General features: G+C 39.9%; 1 protein-coding gene across 6 annotated transcripts in view; it reads right to left on the bottom strand.

Moving 5' to 3' along the window:
• The window catches only part of CAPN13 (calpain 13), a 106,844-nt gene extending 84,739 nt beyond the window's left edge, over positions 1-22,105 (bottom strand). For 3 of the 6 annotated variants that reach the window (XM_059891292.1, XM_005212854.5, XM_005212853.5), the window contains exon 1: positions 21,200-21,923. The gene's annotated coding sequence lies outside the window, so the exon portion shown is untranslated. 6 annotated transcript variants of the gene reach the window in all.
• Between the last annotated feature and the right edge of the window lie 979 nt (positions 22,106-23,084).

The raw sequence follows: 23,084 nt of genomic DNA, 5'->3' as shown, positions 1-23,084 counted from the left end.
TTTGATATATGTAAGACAATATATAAGCTATGTCAGTTCAGTTCAGTCACTCAGTCGTGTCCAACTCTGTGATCCCATGGACTGCAGCACGCCAGGCTTCTCTGTCCATCACCAACCCCCAGAGCTTACTCAAACTCATGTCCATTGAGTTGGTAATGCCATCCAACCATCTCATCCTCTATCATCCCCTCCTCCCGCTTTCAATCTTTCCCAGCATCAGGGTCTTTTCCAATGAGTCAGTTCTTCACATCAGGTGGCCAAAGTATTGGAGCTTCATCTTCAGCAACAATCCTTCCAACAAATATTCAGGACTGATTTCCTTTAGGATTGACTGATTGGATCTCCTTGCAGTCCAAGGGACTCTCAAGAGTCTTCTCCAACACTACAGTTCAAAAGTATCAATTCTTCGGTGCTCAGCTTCCTTTATAGTCCAACTCTCATATCCATACATGGCTACTGGAAAAACCATAGCTTTGACTAGACAGACCTTTGTTGGAAAAGTAATGTCACTTGGGGCTAGTGCACTGGGACGACCCACAGGGATGGTATGGGGAGGGAGGAGGGAGGAGGGTTCAGGATGGGGAATACATGTATACCTGTGGCAGATTCATTTTGATATTTGGCAAAACTAATACAATTATGTAAAGTTTAAAAATAAAATAAAATTAAAAAAAAAAGAAACAATCAAAAAAAAAAAAGGAAAGTAATGTCTCTGCTTTTTAATATGCTATCTAGGTTGGTCATAGCTTTTCTTCCAAGGAGCAAGCCTCTTTTGATTTCATGGCTGAAGTCACCATCTGCAGTGATTTTGGAGCCCCCAAAGATAAAGTCTCTCACTGTTTCTATTGTTTCCCCATCTATTTGTGTTGAAGTGATGGGACTGGATGCCATGATCTTAGTTTTCTGAATGCTGAGTTTTAAGACAACTTTTTCACTCTCCTCTTTCACTTCATCAAGAGGCTTTTTAGTTCTTCTTCGCTTTCTGCCATAAGGATGGTGTCATCTGAATATCTGAGGTTATTGATATTTCTCCCAGAAATCTTGATTGCATCTTATGTTTCATCCAGCCTGGCATTTCTCATGACGTACTCTGCATACAAGTTAAATAAGCAGGGTGACGGTATACAGCCTTGACGTACTCCTTTTCCTATTTGGAACCAGTCTGTTGTTCCATGTCCAGTTCTAACTGTTGCTTCTTGACCTGCATACAGATTTCTCAGGAGGCAGGTCAGGTGGTCTGGTATTTCCATCTCTTGAAGAATTTTCGACAGTTTGTTGTGATCCACACAGGCAAAATCTTTGGTGTAATCAATACAGCAGAAGTAGATGTTCTTCCAGAACTCTCTTGCTTTTTTGATGATCCAACAGATGTTGGCAATTTGATCTCTGGCTCCTCTGCCTTTTCTAAATCCAGCTTGAACATCTGGAAGTTCTCAGTTCACGTATTGTTGTTGCCTGGCTTGGAGAATTTTGAGCATTACTTTGCTAGCATGTGAGATGAGTATAATTGTGCAGTAGTTTGAGCATTCTTTGGCATTGCCTTTCTTAGGGATTGGAATGAAAACTGACCTTTTGCAGTCCTGTGGCTACTGCTGAGTTTTCAAATTTGCTGGCATATTGAGTACAGCACTTTCATAGCATCATCTTTTAGGATTTGAAATAGCTCAACTGGAATTCCATCACCTCCACTAGCTTTGTTTATAGTGATGCTTCCTAAGGCCCACTTGACTTTGCATTCCAGGATGTCTGGCTCTAGGTGAGTGATCACACCATCATGGTTATCTGAGTCATGAGGATCTTATTTTTATATTTCTTCTGTTTATTCTTGCCACCTCTTCTTACTATCTTCTGCTTCTGTTATGTCCATACCACTTCTGTCCTTTATTGTGCCCACCTTTGCATTAAATGTTCCCTTGGTATCTCTAATTTTCTTGAAGAGATCTCTAGTCTTTCCCATTGTATTGTTTTCCTGTATTTCTTTGCATTGATCACGGAGGAAGGCTTTCTTATCTCTCCTTGCTATTCTTTGGAACTCTGCATTCAAATGGGTATATATTTCCTTTTCTCCTTTGCCTTTAGCATCTCTTCTTTCTTCAGCTATTTGTAAGTCCTCCTCAGACAACCATTTTGCCTTTTTGCATTTCTTTTCCTTGGTCATGGTTTTGATCACAGCCTCCTGTACAACGTTATGAAGCTCCATCCATAGTTCTTCAGGCTCTCGTCTATCAGATCTAATTCTTTGAATCTATGTCACTTCCCCTGTATAATAGTAAGGGATTTGATTTAGGTCATACCTGAATGGTCTAGTGGTTTTCCCTACTTTCTTCAATTTAAGTCTGAATTTGGCTATAAGGAGTTCATGATCTGAGCCACAGTCAGCTCCTGGTCTTGTTTTTGCTGACTCTATACAGCTTCTCCATCTTTGGCTACAAAGAATATAATCAATCTGATTTCGGTATTGACCATCTGGTGATGTTCATGTGTAGAGTCTTCTCTTGTGCTATTGGAACAGAGTGTTTGTTATGACCAGCACATTCTCTTGGCAAAACTCTGTTAGCCTTTGACCTGCTTCATTTTGTTAGCCTTTGACCTACATAAGCTATGTAGACTATGAAATATCATAACCTCATGAACACTCATGATCCTACCACCAAGGTTATGAACACACCAATACTTATGAAGGTATTTGTGCTTTCCTCCCCCAGAGGAGGCCAAAACCAGAATGTTGTATTTATCATTCTCTTGCTTTTATTGAAAAACAGGTTTATCACATATTTATGCATTTCTATATTGAATCATTTTACTTTTCCTTATTTTTCAGCTTTTAAAAATTATAGAGAGGAGTTCCAGTTCCTTTATGGCAATGTAAGAAGCCCCCTATACAATCCACCTGTCCTCCTGATTATAACTGTAACTATAACCTCTGGAAACAATAAAAACTGGGAATCTGAAAACAAAAGCTGGCAAATTGTACAGGGGAGTCAAAACTTGGAGAAGAAACAAGCAGGAGGGTGAATTTCCAGGTCTTTGATTTTTCCCTCTCATACTTTTGCCATGAGGATGGGGCTCAGTCATCAAGTGTCCCAGTACAGATAACTGAAGCTTTGGTGGACACTCTGCTGTTTTTCTGGGAAAGGAATTCCTACAGACTTGGAGGGAGAAGACACTAGGGGAAAGAAGCCGAGAAGAGAGGGCACCAGAGAATGAGATTGTCTAAGTATGTTAGCAAGCTTGCACTTGTTTTAGCCTAACCTCTCTGTATTATAGATGTGTGATCCAGAGCCAAATCAGTACAGCAGAGGTTTAAAGAAATAAATTGATATTTGAATCACTTTCCACAGAAGGTGAGCTAGAATGTATACTCTGAACTTAATAAAATTGATTCCTGCTTCTGAAAATAATCAACATTCCCCAGAAGATTATAACAGAACACAAAATCTACCCAACATAACATCCACTTTGTCCAGAATATAATCTCAAACTTCTCAAAATAAAAGAACTAAGGAAAGGTGACTTATTTACAAGAGAAAACACAACTGACAAATGAGAATGTTGCAATGATCTAGATGTGGAAATTACAAAGAAAAGGTTTTAAAGCAACTAGTAAACTATGCTCCTGAAATAAAGGGAAACACACTAGAAATGAATGATAAGGTAGGCAATCTCAATAGAGAAACAGAAGTTATAAAAAAAAAAAAAAAAAAGGAAACAAATAGAAGCTAAATCTTGAGTTGAAGAATGTAAAATCTGAAATAAAAAATTCACTGGATGGGCTGAAAAGCAGAATGAAGGTGACAGAGGAAAGAATAAGTGGAATGAGGGAAAAGATCAATAAAAAGTATCCATCCCAAGAAGAGACTGAATAAAACATTGAAAATAAAGTAGGATATAACCACAGGGAGACACATGATGTAATATCAAAATGTCTGATTTATGTGTAATTGAAAATCCAGAAGGAGAGGATCAAGATATCAGGGCAGAAAAAGTACCTGAAGAAATAATGGCCCCAAACCCCCCAAATTTGATGATAAATTTATGAACTAGAGAAGCATGCAAAGTCAAGAAAACCGTAACTAGACACATCATAATCAAGCTGTTGAAAACCAAAGATAAAGAAAGAAGTTAGAGAAAAGAAAGAAAAATTGTTAAAATAAGTTAGAGAAAAATAACACATTAAACAGAAAGGAAAAATGGAGACAATACTGACAAATTTCCTATCCAAAGCCATGGAGGACAGAAACCAGTGGAGTAACTTTAAAAGGCTGAAAGAAAGAAATGTCAACCTAGAATTCCATATCCAGTGAAAATTTCAGGAATAAAAATAAAGACTTTTCAGATAAACAAAAATGAAGAGACATCATGCAGAGACATGTCTCAGAAGAAATATTAAAGAAGTAATAAATAAATAATAAAGAACAGTAATAAATAATAAAAGGGAGTAATAATAGGGAAAATTGAATTTCCAGAAATGGTATATAGTAAATATCTTAATAAGTATATAAGACTATTTTTCCTCTTAAATTCTTTAAAATACATATGTGTTTAAAGCAAAAATTATAACACTATCAGGAGAGATTTTAAATATATGCAGGTATAATTCATATGATAACTATAAATAAGGAATAGTGGAAGGGAATGAAAGGGATGCATATGGTTGCAAATATTCTGCATTTTAGAATGCAGTGGTACAATAGAATGAGAAAGGTTAAGTATGTGCACTCTAATTCCCAGATAACCACTGACAAAAAGAGATATACCCAAAATCCAATAGGCAAATTAAAATGGAATACAAATACATATTCAAATAATCAACAGAAATCAATTAAAGTGGAAGAGTGGATAAAACAAATAAAATAGACATAAGTCCAACCATATTAATAATTAAATATTTAATTCCAGTAAAAGTCAGAGATTGACAGTAAGACTAAACTATTTTCTACCTATTAAAGACATACTTTAAATGCAAAGCCACAATAATTTGAAAAAAAGTGGACAAAAAGAAATATAAGTGGACAAAAAGTAATCATAAGAAGGCTGGTGTGAATATTTTTAGTAGATTGATTAGTCAGACTTCATAACAAAGAGTGTTACCAGGGATAAAATTACCAGGGACATTTAATATTGATAAAAATACATCAGAAAGAAATAAAATCATAAATCTAACCTAATAATAGAAACTGAAAATATATAAATCAAAACTTAACAGAAGTAAAGAAAGACAGGAACAATACCATAATTATAATGAAATTTCAGCATGCATTTTTCATCATTTAGTAGACAAACTAGACAAAAACATTAGTGAAACAGAATATCTGAATAACACAATCCATCATCTCAGTCTAATTGACATATATACTACTTTATACATATAAACTGTAGTATATACTTTCTTTGCAAACATGTGATACATAATCACCAAAATAGACAATATGCTGAGCCGTAAAACACAATTATTTCCAAGGATCGAATCTCATAGAGTATTCTTGAACCACAACAGAATTAAAATTAGAAATTAATAACAATGATTAAGAAAACCCCAAATATCCAGAATTAAACACATTTCTAAATAATCCTGAGTCAAAGGTGATATCATAAGGGAATTAAGAAAACCCCAAAGAAGTGGAAGGCAGTAAATAAAGACAAGAGCAGAAATGAATGAAAGAGAAAAACAGTAGAGAAAATGAACAAAGCAAAAGCTGCTTCTTTGAAAACATCAACAGAATTGACAAACCCAAAGTCAAATGAGGAAGGAACAAAAGAGGGAGAACACAAATCACCAATATCATCACTGATAGCCTGAACTGAAGCCTCAGTTCAGTTCACTTCAGTTCAGTCGCTCAGTTGTGTCCGACCCTTTGCGACCCCAATGAATCGCAGCACGCCAGGCCTCCCTGTCCATCACCAACTCCTGGAGTTCACTGAGACTCACGTCCATCGAGTCAGTGATGCCATCCAGCCATCTCATCCTCTGTCGTTCCCTTCTCCTCTTGCCCCCAATCCCTCCCAGCATCAGAGTCTTTTCCAATGAGTCAACTCTTCACATGAGGTGGCCAAAGTACTGGAGTTTCAGCTTTAGCATCATTCCTTCCAAAGAAATCCCAGGGCTGATCTCCTTTAGAATGGACTGGTTGGATCTCCTTGCAGTCCAAGGGACTCTCAAGAGTCTTCTCCAACACCACACTTCAAAAGCATCAATTCTTCGGCGCTCAGCTTTCTTCACAGTCCAACTCTCACATCCATACATGACCACTGGAAAAACCATAGCCTTGACAAGACGGACCTTTGTTGGCAAAGTAATGTCTCTGCTTTTCAATATGCTATCTAGGCGTGCTGCAATTCATGGGGTCGCAAAGAGTCAGACACGACTGAGTGACTGAACTGAACTGAACTGAACCGGTGAGATACTATGAGCAAGTTAAGGCCAACAAATTTATAAGTTATATGACATGGATAAATTTCTTGAAAAATATAAAATAAAAATATAAATTTACCAAAGTTGACTGGAGAAGAACCTAAATAACCCTATATCTAATCAAGAAACTGAATATGTTATCAAAAGCTTTCCCCCAAAGAAACTCCCAGAATTAGGTGGTTTCACTAGTGAATTCTATTACACCGTCAATGGAAAATAGCACTAAGATTATAGACTTCTTCAGAAATGAAAGGAGAAGGGAAACAGTGCTGAATGTATTTTATCAGGACAGCATAACACTGACAACCAAGCCTTATAAAGGAATCCACCCCCACCCTGCCCCTCATCAAATTATGAATCAGCATCCCTCATGACCAGAGATGGCAAAGATCCTTTAAAAATTTTAGCAAACCAAATCCAACAATGTAAAAAAGAAAAAAGGGGTAATACATTAAGACTAAGTTGAATTTATTTTAGGAATGTAAGGTTGGATTAACACTTTAAAAAATCAGTGTAATTAACCATATTAAAAGGCTAAAAAGAAAACCAATAATTGAATTAGAATTATTTCACAAAATTCAACATATACCTATGATAGAAACTTTCAAAGGAAAGTTACCTAGAAAAAGTAGGTAACATCCTCAAACTGATGAAGGACATCTATGAAAAACCTACAGCTAAAATCATACTTAATGATGGAAGAGTGTATTTTTCCCTTTTGATCACAATCAAGGCAAAGATGCCCACTGTCACCACTTTTTTTTTTAATTTAAATTTATTTATTTTAATTGGAGGCTAGTTACTTTACAATATTGTATTGGTTTGCCATACATCAACATGAATCCGCCACGGGTGTACACACGTTCCCCATCCTGAATCCCCCTCCCACCTCCCTCCCCGTACCATCCCTCTGGGTCATCCCAGTGCACCAGCCCCAAGCATCCTGTATCCTGCATCGAACCTGGACTGGCAATTAGTTTCTTATATGATATTATACGTGTTTCAATGCCATTCTCCCAAATCATCCCACCCTCTCCCTCTCCCTCTCCCACAGAGTCCAAAAGACTGTTCTATACATATGAGTCTCTTTTGCTGTCTCGCATACAGGTTATCGTTACCTTTCTAAATTCCATATATATGCATTAGTATACTGTATTAGTGTTTTTCTTTCTGGCTTACTTCACTCTGTATAATAGGCTCCAGTTTCATCCACCTCATTAGAACTGATTCAAATGTATTCTTTTTAATGGCTGAGTAATACTCCATTGTGTATATGTACCACAGCTTTCTTATGCACTCATCTGCTGATGGACATCTAGGTTGCTTCCATGTCCTGGCTATTATAAACAGTGCTGTGATGAACACTGGGGTACACGTGTCTCTTTCAATTCTGGATTCCTCAGTGTGTATGCCCAGCAGTGGGATTGCTGGGTCATAAGGCTGTTCTATTTCCAGTTTTTTAAGGAATCTCCACACTATTCTCCATACTGGATGTACTAGTTTGCATTCCCACCAACAGTGTAAGAGGGTTCCCTTTTCTCCACACCCTCTCCAGCATTTATTGCTTGTAGACTTTTTTGGATAGCAGCCATTCTGACTGGCACGAAATGGTACCTTATTGTGGTTTTGATTTGCATTTCTCTGATAATGAGTGATGTTGAGCATCTTTTCACGTGTTTGTTAGCCATCTGTATGTCTTCTTTGGAGAAATGTCTATTTAGTTCTTTGGCCCATTTTTTGATTGGGTCGTTTATTTTTCTGGAATTGAGCTGCAGGAGTTGCTTGCATATTTTTGAGATGAGTTGTTTGTCAGTTGCTTCATTTGTTATTATTTTCTCCCATTCTGAAGGCTGTCTTTTCACCTTGTTTATAGTTTCCTTTGTTGTGCAGAAGCTTTTAATTTTAATTAGGTCCCATTTGTTTATTTTTGCTTCTATTTCCAGTATTCTGGGAGGTGGGTCATAGAGGATCCTGCTGTGACTTATGTCAGAGAGTTTTACCTATGTTCTCCTCTAGGAGTTTTATAGTTTCTGGTCTTACATTTAGATCTTTAATCCATTTTGAGTTTATTTTTGTGTATGGTGTTAGAAAGTGTTGTAGTTTCATTCTTTTACAAGTGGTTGACCAGTTTTCCCAGCACCACTTGTTAAAGAGATTGTCTTTACTCCATTGTATATTCTTGCCTACTTTGTCAAAGATAAGGTGTCCATAGGTGTGTGGATTTATCTCTGGGCTTTCTATTTTGTTCCACTGATCTATATTTCTGTCTCTGTGCCAGTACCATACTGTTTTGATGACTGTGGCTTTGTAGTAGAGCCTTAAGTCAGGCAGGTTGATTCCTCCAGTTCCATTCTTTTTTCTCAAGATTACTTTGGCTATTCGAGGTTTTTTGTATTTCCATACAAATTGTGAAATTATTTGTTCTAGCTCTGTGAAAAACACCATGGGTAGCTTGATAGGGATTGCACTGAATCTATAGATTGCTTTGGGTACTATGCTCATTTTCACTATATTGATTCTTCCGATCCATGAACATGGTATATTTCTCCATCTATTAGTGTCCTCTTTGATTTCTTTCACCAGTGTTTCATAGTTTTCTATACTCTTGCCTGGAAAATCCCATGGACGGTGGAGCCTGGTAGGCTGCAGTCCATGGGGTCGCTAAGAGTCGGACACGACTGAGCGACTTCACTTTCACTTTTCACTTTCATGCATTGGAGAAGGAAATGGCAACCCACTCCAGTGTTCTTGCCTAGAGAATCCCAGGGACGGGGGAGCCTAGTGGGCTTCCGTCTATGGGGTCGCACAGAGTAGAACACGACTGAAGCGACTTAGCAGCAGCAGCATATGTAGGTCTTTAGTTTCTTTAGGTAGATATATTCCTAAGTATTTTATTCTTTTGGTTGCAGTGGTGAATGGAATTGTTTCCTTAATTTCTCTTTCTATTTTCTCATTATTAGTGTATAGGAATGCAAGACATTTCTGTGTGTTGATTTTATATCCTGCAACTTTACTATATTCATTGATTAGTTCTAGTAATTTTCTGGTGGAGTCTTTAGGGTTTTCTATGTAGAGGATCATGTCATCTGCAAACGGAGAGTTTTACTTCTTCTTTTCCAATTTGGATTCCTTTTATTTCTTTTTCTGCTCTGATTGCTGTGGCCAAAACTTCCAAAACTATGTTGAATAGTAGTGGTGAAAGTGGGCACCCTTGTCTTGTTCCTGACTTTAGGGAAATGCTTTCAATTTTTCACCACTGAGGATAATGTTTGCTGTGGGTTTGTCATCAGATCAGATCAGATCAGTCGCTCAGTCGTGTCTGACTCTTTGCGACCCCAATGAATCGCAGCACCTCAGGCCTCCCTGTCCATCACCAACTCCCGGAGTTCACTGAGACTCACGTCCATCGAGTCAGTGATGCCATCCAGCCATCTCATCCTCTGTCGTCCCCTTCTCCTCCTGCCCCCAATCCCTCCCAGCATCAGAGTCTTTTCCAATGAGTCAACTCTTTGCATGAGGTGGCCAAAGTACTGGAGTTTCAGCTTTAGCATCATTCCTTCCAAAGAAATCCCAGGGATGATCTCCTTCAGAATGGACTGGTTGGATCTCCTTGCAGTCCAAGGGACTCTCAAGAGTCTTCTCCAACACCACACTTCAAAAGCATCAAATCTTCGGCGCTCAGCCTTCTTCACAGTCCAATTCTCACATCCATACATGACCACAGGAAAAACCATAGCCTTGACTAGACAGACCTTTGTTGGCAAAGTAATGTCTCTGCTTTTGAATATGCTATCTAGGTTGGTCATAACTTTCCTTCAGGGTTTGTCATATATAGCTTTTATTATGGTGAGGTATGTTCCTTCTATTCCTGCTTTCTGGAGAGTTTTTATCATAAATGGATGTTGACTTTTGTCAAAGGCTTTCTATGCATCTATTGAGATAATCATATGGCTTTTATTTTTCAATTTGTTAATGTGGTGAATTACATTGATTGATTTGCAGATATTGAAGAATCCTTGCATCCCTGGTATAAAGCCCATTGGTCATGGTATATGACCTTTTTAATGTGTTGTTGGATTCTGATTGCTAGAATTTTGTTAAGGATTTTTTTTATCTATGTTCATCAGTGATATTGGCCTGTAGTTTTCTTTTTCTGTGGCATCTTTGTCAGGTTTTGGTATTAGGGTGATGGTGGCCTCATAGAATAAGTTTGGAAGTTTACCTTCCTCTGCAATTTTCTGGAAGAGTTTGAGTAGGATAGGTGTTAGCTCTTCTCTAAATTTTTGGTAGAATTCAGCTGTGAAGCCATCTGGACCTGGGCTTTTGTTTGTGTCACCACTTTTAGTTAACATTGTACCAGAGGTCCTTGCCAATTCAGTAAGAAAATAAAAAGCAAAAAGATTGGAAAGAAAAAAAAGATCAGAAAGAAGAAAAAAATGACCCCTATTTGATATTTGGATTTCAGAAACAAAATCTACAAAATAGCTATTAGAATTAATAATTGAATTTGAGATCACAGATACAAGCTGCAAACAATAGGAAAATAGTAATATTTTATTATATATGCTTGGGAAAAAATTTAACTTAAGACATCCAAGTTCTCCATATCAAAATTATAAAATATTATGACAAGAAATTAAATAAGACCTAAATAAACAGAAAGATAGATCAGGTTCATTGATTAGATGGCTAAGTATTACAGTTCTTCCAAAAGATTCAATAAAATCCCAACTGAAATTCTAGCATGCTCTTTTTTTAGAGATTAATAAGCCTATTCTAAAATTTGTATCTAAACACAAAAGGCCTAGAATAACCAAAGAATTTTTAAAAAGGAAAACACTGGAGGATTTAGCCAACTTAACTTCAGAACTTGTTATAAAGATACAGTATTGGCAAAAAGACAGATGAATAGATCAATGTGGCAGAGTAGAGAATCCAGAAATAGACCAAAACATATGTGGTCAATTAATTTTTGTCCAGATTCCAAAGCAATTCAACGGGGACAGAAATGTATTTCAAAAATGGATGCTAGAGCAACAAGATATTCACTTGGGAAAAAAAAGTAAACACAAACCCTTCCTTCATACAATACACACAAAATCCAATCAAAAGGATCACAAAGGTATTTTGGAAGAAAATATAGAAAATATTTGCAATCTTGGGGTCTTTTATACACAAAAATATGAGCCTTACAAGAAAAAAATGGATAAATAAAACTTAATCAGAAGTGTAAAAGACACCATTAACAAAAATGCAAACCATGACCAGGAGAAAAATATTCATATGAAGCACATATGTTAGGCAAAGGACTCGTATCAGTTCAGTTCAGTTCAGTCGCTCAGTTGTGTCTGACTCTTTGCAACTCCATGAACCACAGCAAGCCAGGCCTCCCTGTCCATCACCAACTCCCAGAGTTTACCCAAACTCATGTCCATTGAGTCAGTGATGCCATCTAACCATATCATCCTCTGTCGTCCCCTTGTCCTCCTGCCTTCAATCTTTCCCAACATCAGGGTCTTTTCAAATGAGTCAGCTCTTCACATCAGGTGGCCAAAATATTGGAGTTTCAGCTTCAACCTCAGTCTTTCCAATGAACATCCAGGACTGGTTTCCTTTAGGATGGACTGGTTAGATCTCCTTGCAGTCCAAGTGACTCTCAAGGGTCTTCTCCAACACCACAGTTTAAAAGCATCAATTCTTTGGTGCTCAGCTTTCTTTATAGTCCAACTCTTACATCCATACATGACTAGAAAAGCCATAGCCTTGACTAGATGGACCTTTGTTGACAAAGTAATGTCTCTGCTTTTTAATATGCTATCTAGGTTGGTCATAGCTTTCCTTCCAAGGAGTAAGTGTCTTTTAATTTCATGGCTGCAATCACCATCTGCAGTGATTTTGGAGCCCCCCAAAATAGTCTGACACTGTTTCCACTGTTTTTCCATCTATTTGCCATGAAGTGACGGGACCAGATGCCATGATCTTAGTTTTCTGAATGTTGAGCTTTAAGCCAACTTTTTCACTCTCCTCTTTCACTTTCATCAAGAGTCTCTTTAGTTCCTCTTCACTTTCTGCCATAAGGGTAGTGTCATCTGCATATCTGAGGTTATTAATATTTCTCCCGGCAATCTTGATTCCAGCTTGTGCTTCCTCCAGCCCAGCGTTTCTCATGATGTACTCTGCATAGAAGTTAAATAAGCAGGGTGACAGTATACAGCCTTGACGTACTCCTTTTCCTACTTGGAACCAGTCTGTTGTTCCATGTCCAGTTCTAACTGTTGCTTCCTGACCTGCATATAGGTTTCTCAAGAAGCAGGTCAGGTGGTCTGGTATTCCCATCTCTTGAAGAATTTTCCACAGTCTATTGTGATCCACACGGTCAAAGGCTTTGGCATAGTCAATAAAGCAGAAATAGATGTTTTTCTGGAACTCTCTTGCTTTTTCCATGATCCAGCGGATGTTGGCAATTTGATCTCTGGTTCCTCTGTCTTTTTTAAAACAGCTTAAACATCTGGAAGTTCATGGTTCACATATTGCTGAAGCCTGGCTTGGAGAATTTTGAGCATTACTTTACTAGCGTGTGAGATGAGTGCAATTGTGTGGTAGTTTGAACATTCTTTGGCATTGCCTTTCTTTGGGATTGGAATGAAAACTGACCTTTTCCAGTCCTGTGGCCACTGCTGAGTTTTCCAAATTTGCTGACATATTGAGTGCAGCCCTTTCACAGCATCATCTTTTAGGATTTGAAATAGCTCAACTGGAATTCTATCACCTCCACTAGCTTTGTTCGTAGTGATACTTCCTAAGGCCCACTTGACTTCACATTCCAGGATGTCTGGCTCTAGGTGAGTGATCACACCATCGTGATTATCTTGGTCGTGAAGATCTTTTTTGTACAGTTCTTCTGTGTATTCTTGCCACATCTTAATATCTTCTGCTTCTATTAGGTCCATACCATTTCTGTCCTTTATTGAGCCCATCTTTGCATGAAATGTTCCCTTGGTATCTCTAATTTTCTTGAAGAGATCTCTAGTCTTTCCTAGTCTATTGTTTTCCTCTATTTCTTTGCATTGATCACTGAGGAAGGCTTTCTTATCTCTCCTTGCTATTCTTTGGAACTGTGCATTCAAATGGGTATATCTTTCCTTTTCTCCTTTGCTTTTTGCTTCTCTTATTGTCACATCTATTTGTAAGGCCTCCTCAGAGAGCCATTTTGCTTTTTTGCATTTCTTTTTCTTGAGGATGGTTTTGATCCCTGTCTCTTGTACAATGTCACGAATCTTTGTCCATAGTTCATCAGGCACTCTGAATATATAAAGAACTCATAAATAATAAAAGGAAGATAATCCATTCAAAATGATCAAAAGATTTGATCAGACATTTTACCAAGAAGTATACAAAAACAGGCAAGGACCAATATGAAAAACGTTCCACATCTTGTCAGTTAAATGGACATTAACAGCACAATGAGATACCACCAAACATGCGGTAGAAAGACTAAAATTAAAAATATTGACTATACTAAGTATTGGTGAGGCAAAATGGAATGGCTGGAACTTTAACATACTATTGGTGCACATGTGAAATGATATGTCTACTGAGTGGGATTTCTGGGTTTCACTTTTGCATATATTCAACTTTACTACATATGTCTCAGTATTTTCTAAGGTTGTTAACAATTTATAATCTCACCAGTGATGTAAAAGAGTTCCTGTTCCTCTATCTCCTCATTAATGCTGCATATTGGCAGGATTCTTATTTGTATCCATCTGGTGGGAGCAAAATGGCAACCCCTTGCAGTCTTAATTTATGTCTCCCTGAAATTACTGGTAGACCAAGCATCTTTCAATATGTTTATTCTTGTACTCCCTCTTGTATGAGATGAATATTCACATCTATGCCTATTTGTCTGTAAGTTATATTTTTCTTATGGACTTGGAGGATTCTTTATTTACTCTGGATATTTCTATTTTGTCGGTCATATGTGTTGCAAACGTCTTCTCCCAGTTGGTGGTTTATTTTTTTTTTTTTACCTCCTTTATAATGTCTTTGGATGAACAAAGATATTCATTGTATACAAATATAAACATGTTATGAATCTTTGCTTAGAAATTTAGTTTTTTTTTAATTGAGCCATATGTTAATTCTTATGGGAACTTAATTTAAGAAACTTTGTGAGAGTTTCTCTTTTTAAAAACAGGAAGTTCATTAGTAATTTACACATTCATTCCCCAAAGTATTGATTAAAAATTTTTATGGCCCTATAATAATGTTTTCAAGAAGTATGATATTCACAGCAAAACTCTGAAATGAACTTGTAAAGAAGCACTATGATATTCATAGCAAAATGATGAAATGAATTTGTAAAGAAACACTTTGAGTACTTAGGAAATGGTGCATGTTTTTCTAGAGGCAAATAGAGCCTTACCAAAATTAATCATTTAACTTTCTTGCTCTTTTTCTTTTTTCTTTTATTCTAACAATAGACTTCCAATTTTAGAATAATAGGAGAATACCATATATATGGTCATATGTTTATGATTGATTTATATACATATAGATAGATAAAATATATTGATTTTAAAAAATTGTCCAATAAAAATAATCCTTTATTCCTTATATACAAGATGGTAAATCAAGCTAGACTGAGTAGGTTGTATGTATCCTGTAGTATTATATAGAAGTACAGTGCAGTATAGCACAGTAAAATAAAATATAATAAATATAATTCACAGTTTGAACCAGAAATCACAGATGAATGATTTCAGATTATCTTGGAATCATCATACTGTAATAGTCACAAAACTCTGTCCCTTGCACTAACATTTTTATCTTGGTCCTGGATGAAGATGTTGAAGTGAAAAGGAAAATACTTTTCAACACTTTCATCATTTCTAATGATAGAAAGAAAACATTACAATTAACCAGGCAGATGGCAGAAACAAAATTCTAAAGGACCTCAAAATCGAGAAGATGGAATATAACCAATGAAACTACAAAGCTGTCTTCACATTTTAAAGTTAATTGCAAGTAAATAGTGAGCGGGCTCTGCCTCGGTTAAATTTCATTTCAGAATTATTTTGTGTGCCTTACTTGACTTCCTGTTTTAAATGTGGTAAAAGATTGGATACAATCTGAACTGCTGTCACAGTAGTAAGGGGTTGCTTTGGAAAGGACACCTCCAGCCCCCTAATCAAATCTTCTCATGGCCATCTAACCCTCTGTGTTCAGTTCTGGGGGCCACACTTTAAGAGAAACATCAACATCTTCAATGGTATCCAAAGAGAGTAGCAGAGGGTACCTCGCCAGGGAGGAAGCAGTCTGCTTGCAAGGATGGTTTCCTAGTATGCAGTAATATCCACCCAGAAAAGGTGATGACTTTTTCTAATTGGCACAAACTTGCCATCAGCTAAGTACACAAGGAATCTAGAGATTAATTCCTGGGAAGTTAGAAATCTAAGAATATCTATTGGGAGAAAGACTGAACAATTTACAGTGACTGTCAGATCCAGCCCTGTAGTCCTAATCCCCAGCCCTCTAGAATAATCCTGGTCTTAGAGAGCACAGATTTAACAATCTCTGGTCCCACAGGTGGAACCTTTGTTGCTTCTCTAACTCCCAATACTCCCTTTTAGAAAACTGGGCTTTGCCCTATCTCTTAAGGAAAAAAAAAAAAAGACATCGTGGAATAGTGGTCAAGAGCATGTGGAATCAGGTTGAAACTTTGGTTTGAATCCAGATATTGCTTAATGACTAAGCAGTGTCCTTAATATCTCTGAGCCTCCTTTTCTTACATATAAAATGGACTGGAGGTGGTGGCAATAAAACCAGCCTTTTAACAGTAGGTGGGTATTAAATGAGAAGTTTCTTGTAAAGGGCTTGGCATGGAACATAACGACAACTAGGTAGGTAGATCTTGTGACCATCACCACCAGGATCTCCTCAGGTACCCACCGCCCTACCCTGTGACAGGAAGGGGCACCTCAGGCATTGGCCAGTTACTCCTGGACTTCTAACAGTAGGCCTTCCCAGGTCCCCAGAGTTGAGTCCAACAGAGTAGCCACTAGATACATGTGGCTTTTGAACATTTAAAATATGGCAAATGCAACGAATGAACTGAATTTTAAGTTTAAATTAATTTAATTAATTAAAGGAAATCAGTCCTGAATATTCATTGGAAGGACTGATGCTGGAGCTGAAGCTCTAATACTTTGGCCACCTGATGCTAAGAACTGACTCATTGCAGAAGACCCTGATGCTGGGAAAGATTGAAGGCAGGAGGAGAAGGGGACGACAGAGGATGAGATGGTTGGATGGCATCACTAACTCGATGAACATGAGTTTGATCAAGCTCGGGGAGCTGGTGATGGACAGGGAAGCCTGGTGTGCCATAGTCCATGGGGTCACAAAGAGTCGGACATGACTGAGCGACTGAACTGAACTGAATTTATATTTAAATACCCACACACATGGCTAGCACCTGTCTTATTAGACAGAGTCAAGGGTAAGAGGGTAATGGCAGCGATGACCACAGAACCAGGAGGGCCTGAGCACCCGTAAGTGGAGACAGTCAAGATGAGGTTGGATGATTATAAAACAGGGGTGCAGAAGTAGCCCTGAATTGGGCAGATCCTTTCACTTTGACCTGCAGAGGTTCTCTGCACTCACCTGCTTGTCTTCAACATTGTATTTTTGCCACTAAACCACCCAGTTCCCTCCTGTCAGTGATAGGACAGGACAGACCTCATAGTGACAGGTGCAGGGCTGGCCCTGGTGACCTGGCCTCCGGCCTGAGCTTAGCACATCCCAGCCACCAAGAGGGATGCTGTTTGCATTTTGTTCTCAGTCCACTAAGAAACCGGAAGCAGCGTTCAGCTGTTCCCTGCCAGGAGGGCTGCACACAGCTCTTTCCTAGCTCGTGTTTTTTTCCAGAACAGTGGAAATATATCTGATGTAATGTAGCAGAACACGACAAGGGACGGTTTTTCTCTTAACAAATACTCATTTGAAATGGTGCCCACACCCCGCATGAGGAGCGATCTATTTCCCACAACAGTGTTCCGGCAAAACCCATTACTAATTCCACAACTCAAATTAAAACTAACAGAGCTTGAAGGCTCGGGCTGACTGTGCTCTCTGCTGACAGGGAGCAAGGAAGAGTGGGGGGAGGGGCCCGGCGCACTCGCGTGTGTATGTGTTTAATTACACTGTTTAACACATCGAGAATAATTTAGCCACCCGAGTGGGGAAAATAAGGCACTTAACTGCTCTCCGGTGGAAAAGAGCCCCGTGCAAACCACTCTCAGCTGTGCGCGACCTCGCACACCTCAGGGCTTCGCAGGGAGAGAGAGGGTGGGGAGAAGGGTTGGAGAGAAAGAACAAAGATGGCGGGGAGGGAAGGAGGGAGAGGGGACTTGGGGCAGAGGTAAATTCACTGTGAGTGGGGAGGGCACATGACTATTTCTCAAGGAGAATGGATATGAGACTGTGAGAAGGTGAGAATGAACATAAATTTCGAGCTTTAAAATGGAACTTAACACCTAGACCAGGGCTTTACCTGGGTGGCTCCCCGGCTTCAGAATCGTCTCAGCAGCGTTCCTTGCCTTAATGGCCTGGAAGCTGTGAATGGAGGCTTCTGGTCCCTGGAAAGGCAAGCCTCAGAGGAAGACTATCCAGGGCTCTCTGCAGAAGGGGAAACTGAGGCTTAAGATCAGACAAGAGGTGTCTGGGCAGCATGGGGAGTAGATGGCTGTCTGGCTCCCAGCTTCAAGGCTGGTGCTTTGGCCTGGAAGCAAAGCTTGTCATGGGCCCTGCTGAGGGGTATCTTTATTTTCTGTTCTGTTGGAGCGGAGATAATCTCTAATCCAAGGGCCTCGGGAGAGGGAATGATGAGAGAAGCCTTCACATGGCTTCAGATTTACAGAGCATTGCAGCACCCCAGATGGGGACCAGGTGCCAGAGAAGTGAGTACTCAGAATAGAACTATCCATCGTCTGCCAGTGACTCTGGGTTCAACGCTGGGCTGACTGCCAAGGAGATGAACAGCCTGGCACAAGAGTGGCAGAAAGCAGAAACCACTGGTGTGGCTCATGGATGGGGCAACCCCACTGTGCTCTCTAGCAGGTGGCCTCGCCATGTGGACCCAGCCTCTTCAGGGACTCATGGCTGATGGGTCCCTCCCAGGGCACCCTGTGGGTTAACAAGGAGAGCCCTTGCCAGGCAGCAAGGAGTCTGAGCCACTCCATTAAGTCCATGAGCCGTGCCTCTTCTCTGGCCTCCATTTCACCGTTTGGAACACTGAGCAAGTTGGACTTACTCTCTGAAGTGCTTTTCAGCGGTAACGTTCTGTGTTTCTGGAACTGAGAATGTTCTATGCACACTCCTTGATACTGTTGGGCAGGCAGTGAAACTGGAATACAGCATTCCTTTCAGTTAAGTTCATCACGTGCAAACACAGAAAATCCAAACATCTTCGCATGAAACGCTTCTCCTTCCCATCTCCCAAATGCTTTGACGTGTTACTCAATACAGAAGAGGCCTAGAAAGTTCCCAAGTAGCTTGTCGATGTATTCTGAGGACATGGCAGAGCCTTCTTCCTGGGTTCTATAATTACATGTGTCCCAGAAACACTGTGTAACATTCAGTATGATCACGGATTTCTGGGCACGGTTCTTCCTCCATCCATAAAGAGAGGATACACTTCCCACTTACTAATTTAAACTCCTTCTAAAGCACATTCGGGGGATTTAGGAAGTTGGGGCCCATCATGTATCAAATGATTATCTGATTTTAAGAGTTACTATCTCCAGCCCATCCTCCCCAGGTCACTCCAGACGGCTCGCTTCCCAGTGGGCAGGAACCTTATGTGCAGTCTCAGGTCCTCTTGGTCTCAACTGTCTCTGGGACCCTTATCTCTCTTTTGAGGGTTTTCTTTGACTCTGGGCAAAGAAGAGGCTCTTCTCACCTCTTCCGGACTGAGGTGAGGTGCCAAACCTCAAGGAGTAGGATCTGGATTTCCCAGTGACTGCCAAGGGGCCAGATGCACAAGCCAGAGGTTCAGAAGCATTAATTCCCCATGGGGCAAACTTTAAGCAATGAGAGATGGAAGACAGAAGGGAGCCTACATGTAAATTTCCTCTCTAACATCTCTCCTGTGGATTATTCCAAGACCCAGCATTTTTGCAAAACTAGTTGTAGGTGTCCTGCTTTAGCCAAGTAGCTATTTCTTTTTGTGAAGGGACGTGGGTGATACATCACCTTGTATTGCTTCCCATCCTCCTCTCCTCATTTGTTATTTCCCTCACTTTTGCTCCCCTGGGATTGCACCTCCCAGTGAGGCATTAGCATTCAAGCTTTGCCTCAAGCTTTGTTTTGTAGAGAACCCAGGATAGAATAATATCAATAGTAATAACTAGAATATTTTGAGCGCTTATCATGTGCCAGGTACTTTATATATATTATCTAAGTACTTTACATATATTATCTCATTTAATCTTTTCAATAAAAGTGTATGCTTGTGTGAAGCATACACTACTGTTACATTTTATTTTTTTAAAATAAATTTATTTTAATTGGAGTCAAATTACTTTACAATATTGTATTGGTTTTGCCATACATCAACATGAATCCACCACGGGTGTACACATGTTCCCCATCCTGAACCCCTCTCCCAAATCCCTCCCCATACCATCCCTCTGGGTCATCCCAGTGCACCAGCCCTGAGCATCCTATATCATGCATCGAACCTGGACTGGTGATTCGTTTCACATATATTATACATGTTTCAATGCCATTCTCCCAAATCATCCCACCCTCACCCTCTCCCACAGAGTCCAAAAGACTGTTCTATACATCTTACATTTTAATGATGAGGAAACTGGGACCCAGAGAGGTTATATAACATGCCCAAATGATAGCATTAGAAATCACACATGTGAGGATCAAGTACAGAGCTAGACACAGAGTTAACCATCAGGGTCAATAGGTGGATCATTAATCTGTATATTTCTCACTAGCACCCTTTCTTCTAAAGCATTCTTTCCAGGGAATCACTCACTGAATACTACCAATGAAGAAGTCAAAGAGGAAATCAGAAAATACCTCAAGACAAAATGAAAATGAAAGCACAACCCTTCAAAAAATCTACAGGATGTAGCAAAAGCACTTCTAAGAGGAAAGTTCATAGTGATACAGGCTTCCTCAAGAAACAAAAACATCTGAAACAACCTAACTTACCACCTAAAAGAATTAGGAAAAGCACAAACAAAACCCAAAGTCAGCGGAGGGAAGGAAATGATTAGAGAGGAAATAAATAAAACAGATCAAAAAGATGATAGAAGGCATCAATGAAACCAAGAGCTATTTTTTTTGAAAAGACAAGTAATTTTGCTTATCCTGTATGTCAGAAAGTATACAGTGGTAAACAAAGGCATGGTTCCTGCCATCAGGGTATCCCTGATGATAATATAGCCCTCCAGGTTGTGACTGAATGAGCAGAAAGCAAAGGTGACTTGCCGATTAAGAGATCCTCTCACTGTATGACACGGGCAAAGTTGAGGTTATCTTCATTTAGGGAGTCAACTCACCCTTTGCCCTAGTTTTTCTTAAAACTTGTACTTGGACCCTTTGCATCACAGACACCTGCTTTTTTGAGCTAGTGAATCCATATCTCTGGGGGTGGAAATTTCGAAGCTACAGAATTAAGACAGTCTCTGAAACATTTATATGCTTACTAAAGTTTGGAGTGCTTTCTTGGTCCAAAGTCCTGAGAAGTCACCTCTCACACCCTACCTGTTTTGAAGACAGGTGTATTGATGCAGCCTGGTCAGCAGGATTCCCCCACAGGGAGCCAAGTTGGGACTAGGTGGGTCCCACCAGCTTGGCTGCAGCCGCTCTGCAGGATAGAGAGTAATGGAGGATACTGGTGGTGGCACAGTGGCAGTTCCTTTGCAGAAACAGTTGGCTGACGGTCAACTGCCTGGATGTCTGCTTGCTTCTTCCCCTTGGGCTCTTCCTTATATGGGCACGGCAGACACCGCCCCACCTTAGTTAAACAGTGACTCCATCCTGGGACCTGGAGAGAAGATATTGGATTGAACTGCAGATCTTCCCCCAAGCCAGTCTCCACCTGATCCCATTTCACTTCCTGGAGTCCCGAGCTTTCGATTTCTTGGCTGCCTGATTTGTGGTCATCCGAGGTTTCCAAATAATTCAGTTGCTTTGTTTTAACTTCAGGGACTTTTCCTTCAGAGGAAGGGCTGAGGAAGAGGGAAATGCCCTTCCTTGGTGCCTCTTTCTCACATCCCAAGTGCCTTCACCAGGTGTCACACATCAAGAGCAACTAACTACTCAAAGTAAGTCACACCACATGGGCTTTGTGCCAGAAGAGCATCTCTTTTTGACAAATATAAATGGCAGACTCGATGAACCCTGGGCGTGGAGAGACCCGGGGAAGGTCTCTGCATCATTCGTGCTTAATGGATGGTGGAGAAAGGGATGAAGCGTGTAAGGCAGGCACTTCCTGACTCCAGACCCCTGATAGCATGGCCCACTCGTGTTGTAGGCCTTGATTGAAAAAAAAAATGCACAACCTAGAAGTTGAGAATTCTTAGGACTTCAGGCCTGAGAGGCAGCCTCTCAGATAGCTCTGAGGGACTGCTCCAAAGAGGTAAGGGAGGAACCAGGATTTATAGGAGTTTTTGTAACAAAGACCAGGTTCGTTGGAACATCAAAAGGTTACCGTTTAGGAAAGAAAATCACGTATCTCAAGTTAAGGAATTTGGCACTTTTCTGTTTATGGGAAGACGCAAGAGTCCAGGCTCACTGGAATCATTCCTTTGATATGCACCTCAGCTATCTATGGCCAGTATCCTCTTCTTTCTCAGCCTGAGTCCCCTCAGGGTGCGCTGTTGGGGGTGGCCGCAATGTCCGAGGTCCTTGGCAGTGGGCAGGCCTGTTCCTGTCCATCCATCCAGGGCTTTTGTAGTGGCTGATGACTGCAACACCCTTTGTCTACTGACATGGCTGGCAGTATTTTTCACTCACAATATAAAAGAAGGAAAACTTATTTCTGCTGATGAGATGCAGGAGGCCCTGCTAAGGAGTGATGGGTAGTGGAGCGTTTGCCAAGAGAAGAAGGTGGTGAAGTGGTCCAGGCAGGGGTGAGCATGGTGAGAAAGTACAAATCCCAGGTGGACAGCTTGAGGACCTTGGATGAAGTGAAACCCAAATCACCCACAGACACGTTAAGGGCCGACATTACCAGCACCCCAAAGCCCGCTTGGGGATCTCCTTCCCATCACTATCCTCCAGGAGAGCCTCAAGGTCAACTATTCCCAGTCCTGTGCATTTTGATAAGCTCTATCCTCTTCCTCTTTTAAGAAAACAAATTCAGAGTTGATTTAAGGGATTAAATCAAAAGTCCCTATAAAATATGACAAAGGAGACTATTGTGGTGGGGCAAACAGGTATACAGAGTATTTGCCATGTAATCAAATGGCTCATCTCACAGATTTCATGGGTTTTTACATTCCTCTGTGGGTGGAAAAAGTCAACAAAATGAGATGATTTTTCTTAGTGCTAAGAAGTGTAAAGTACAAGCTCACCCAGCTTTAGTGCTGCGCTGTGGGCTGCACTCTGTATGAATCAGGCAAGTCATATTCTTAGACTCAGAGCA

This window comes from Bos taurus, chromosome 11 (genome assembly GCF_002263795.3).
Source record: "Bos taurus isolate L1 Dominette 01449 registration number 42190680 breed Hereford chromosome 11, ARS-UCD2.0, whole genome shotgun sequence".
Taxonomy (NCBI): Eukaryota; Metazoa; Chordata; class Mammalia; order Artiodactyla; family Bovidae; genus Bos; species Bos taurus.
The sequence above is the reverse complement of the archived record's forward strand: the minus strand, read 5'-3'. Positions and strand labels throughout refer to the sequence as shown.